Source organism: Hylaeus anthracinus, unplaced genomic scaffold, assembly GCF_026225885.1.
Source record: "Hylaeus anthracinus isolate JK02 unplaced genomic scaffold, UHH_iyHylAnth1.0_haploid 11978, whole genome shotgun sequence".
Lineage (NCBI taxonomy): Eukaryota > Metazoa > Arthropoda > Insecta > Hymenoptera > Colletidae > Hylaeus > Hylaeus anthracinus.
In genome coordinates this window covers 2,853,294-2,856,590 of record NW_026534326.1, presented here as the reverse complement: position 1 = coordinate 2,856,590, position 3,297 = coordinate 2,853,294, and the positions used below count along the sequence as shown (strand labels likewise).

The window sequence follows — 3,297 nt, the reverse complement described above, 5'->3', positions numbered from 1 at the left end:
GGAAAAGCCAGAAAAGTGTCACAAAGTTGCTCTAAATTAAATATTTTTAGTCGGACACAACTCAAACGGAACACTTGCTCTAGAATTCTCTATAATTCGCGCAACTCTCTATAATTCTCTAGAATCGATCATCTACGAACTAAAGTCTCCGTTGCGATTCTCCGATGCGAAGTCTCCGACTGTTGCGAAGAATGCTACTAGAAGATCCATAAAAAATGCTACAAAATTGCGAAAAAATGGATATTCTCGCGCAAACAGAACTCTAACGAAATAATTGCTCTAGAATTCGACGTTCGCTATAACTACACCTCTATCGCATCGATCACTTCTGGACTCAATTATCTTCTGACACCAGAACTCGGACTATTGGTCCGAAGGATACTTATCCTCTCTAGAAAGTCTATCAGAGAGATCGCAAGATTGCTCTAAATTCGATATTCCGGTCTACACTCGCTCTAGAACACAATTATTCACACTAATCGTAACTTTGTCACATGATTCATTTCAAACTCGGTTATCTCGGGACTCTACACCGACGCAACGCGGGAGTCGAAGAACGTTGCTCTAAACTTTATATTCTCTATCGCACTTGCTCTAGAACTCGATTATTCGTACCAATTGTCACATAACTCGTCCTAGACTCAATTATGTTCCGACTTTGAAGTCCGACGGTCCGGAGTCGAAAAGCTTTGATCACCCTTCCCACAAAATCGCCGAAATATTGCTCTAAATTTGTCTTTTCTGGACACACTTGCTCTAAAATCCGATCGTTATAGCTGTCATAGCTGTCACATAAATGAAGGACGTAAAAGGCTCGATTGCCGTAAAGATCAACCACAGAATCATTTTCTGCTATATAATCTCGTATTCACACTGCTCTATATTTAAATATAGAGCCCTTTTAGAGTCGATTATCCTCTCGCATAAACCTCCGACGCAACGATTTCCCTGAACGATGCAGACCCACCGAAAATTCATCTGAACTCGATTTCCTTAGAATATTATCAAATCGCAATTCCTCCTGCTATACTCCTGCTCTAAAATTTCATTCTCATTGCTCTATATTCCCGTTTTAGATCTGGAGATTATCTTCCTTCGACGGAATGATTATTCTAAATGACGTAGACCGACCGAAAATTCATCTGAACTCGATTTCCTCAGAATATTATCAAATCGCAATTCCTCCTGCTATACTCCTGCTCTAAAATTTCATTCTCATCGCTCTATATTCCCGTTTTAGATCTGGAGATTATCTTCCTTCGACGGAATGATTATTCTAAATGACGTAGACCGACCGAAAATTCATCCGAACTCAATTTCCTCAGAATATCATCAAATCGCAATTCCTCCTGCTATACTCCTGCTCTAAAATTTCATTCTCATCGCTCTATATTCCCGTTTTAGATCTGGAGATTACCTTCCTCCGACGCAACGATTTCCCTGAAGGATGCAGACCAACTACGGAATACCGTCGATTTCTCCCGAAAACCCAAAACGTCCAGCTGACCACTAAAGGCGACCTTATCAGCGAGCTCTAAATCTTCATTTTCGAGTCGATTATCTCGCTATCCAAGTCTACGACGCAACGATTGCCCCGAGGGACACAGATCGCCCGCGAAATCATTCGAACTCAATCTCCCAAAAAGCGTCAGATCATAATATGTATCAGTTGCTCGAAAATGTTCACACTGCTCTTTCCCTTTTGGAGTCGATTATCTCTCTTATCAACGATCGGTATAAACATCACCAGAGATCCTCAGAGAGCCTCGCCTACCACAACATCGTCGAAACGTCAATTTCTCCGCCGTCCCGAAAATAAACCCGCCCTAAGTCGAACCCAAAGTCGTGCCAGCCCCCGCGTCCCCCACCACGCTCTTACCTTGTCCGTTATCAATCCTGAGCGGCGCGATAAGACGCCGTGGCGTGGTCTGGCGACGGCTCGACGTGGGCGTGTTTTAAAATCGTTATCACTAAGTTAGCACCAAGTAGACACTGCACTGTACACACACACAGCACATCGTGGCGTTCCTCGGCAACGAGAAACGTAACAGTCCGAGAAAAAACCGCAGCCACCGACAGGTTCGGGGTCCCTCGGGAAAACTCGAACGATGCTCGAAACAGACGTCCAAGAACGGTTCCCTTCTTTCCCTGCTTTCCTTCGTCCGTCGCTCTCTCTCTTTTTTTTTTTTTTTTTTTTATTCTTCCCTCCACGGCTGCCGCGGCGGGAGGGGGAGAACAGAAAGGGAGATTTTTTGGTAGCACGCGCGCGCGCGCACGTAAACTCGACTTCGATGCGACTGTCGTGGCACCCGGCGCGGAACTAAGGCGAACGAAAACACCGGCCGCGGCGTTCCCCTCGCGTTCACCGTCGCTCGTGCGCCCTCGCCGATCCTCGGCCGTCCTCGGCCGCGCTCGGTCACGCCCAGCCCTGCGCGGGCCAACCCACTCGCGGGCGGGCGCTCGCGCAACCCCCACCGCGCAACGGGAACGACCCAGCCGCGCTCGCGTCGCTTCTCCTGTCAACACCGACCTCTCCCTACCCCGCTACCACACCGCGCCGCTCCTTTTAACGCGAACCGTTTTTTCCCTGCTCGGGTTTCCCTTTGGCGGCGGGCTTTTCGCTTGTTTCTCGGTTTCTCGAGTATGAAAATGAATTTCTGATAGTTTTTGGAACGCGAGCCGTGGCAGCTGGGAATCTTGACTCTCAGGCGTGGGTACCGCGAGGTTTAAGGGATGGTAATGAATGGTAGTTTTTAAGCGATCTGGAGCGTTTGAAGCACACATACGCGGTGTTTAAGGAATAAATTCTCAAGATCTCAGGCTTCTTCGATAATAAACTCCTCTCTCCAGGAGAAGAGATCCTCTTCCGTTGCCGGTTAGGTCTGGGGAGGTTAGGTTTGGGTTCTTATAGAAAGGAGAAATTAGAAGGGCGAGTTTTTAGAGAGTCTTGACTCTCAGGCGTGGGTTCTGCGAGGTTTAAAGGATGTTGACGAATGGATGGTAGTTTTTAAGCAATCTGGAGTATTCAAAGTATATATACGTGGTGCTTAAGAAATAAAATAGCAAGACGCAGGTGGCTGAATGTAAATGGAGTTTACATGCAGAAGTTCGTTGTGGATATTCCAACTCGTTTACAGGTTCAAATATAATTTCAATAGATTTCAATTATTTTTCAATTATTTTTCAATTATTTTTCAATTATTTTTCAATTATTTTTCAATTACTTTCAATTATTTTTCAATTATTTTCAATTGATATTGAAATCCAGACATAAATTTAAAGGAAATCTCGGAGGAA

General features: G+C 45.4%; 1 protein-coding gene across 7 annotated transcripts in view; it reads right to left on the bottom strand.

Moving 5' to 3' along the window:
* LOC128896875 (GATA-binding factor C-like) overlaps nucleotides 1-2,210 on the bottom strand; it is a 149,703-nt gene extending 147,493 nt beyond the window's left edge. For 3 of the 7 annotated variants that reach the window (XR_008462160.1, XM_054160423.1, XM_054160428.1), the window contains exon 1: nucleotides 1,880-2,208. The gene's annotated coding sequence lies outside the window, so the exon portion shown is untranslated. Of the gene's footprint in view, nucleotides 1-1,879 lie in introns of all 7 variants that reach the window. The other 4 variants (XM_054160429.1, XM_054160426.1, XM_054160425.1 and 1 more) reach the window with 2 other exon arrangements.
* Between the last annotated feature and the right edge of the window lie 1,087 nt (nucleotides 2,211-3,297).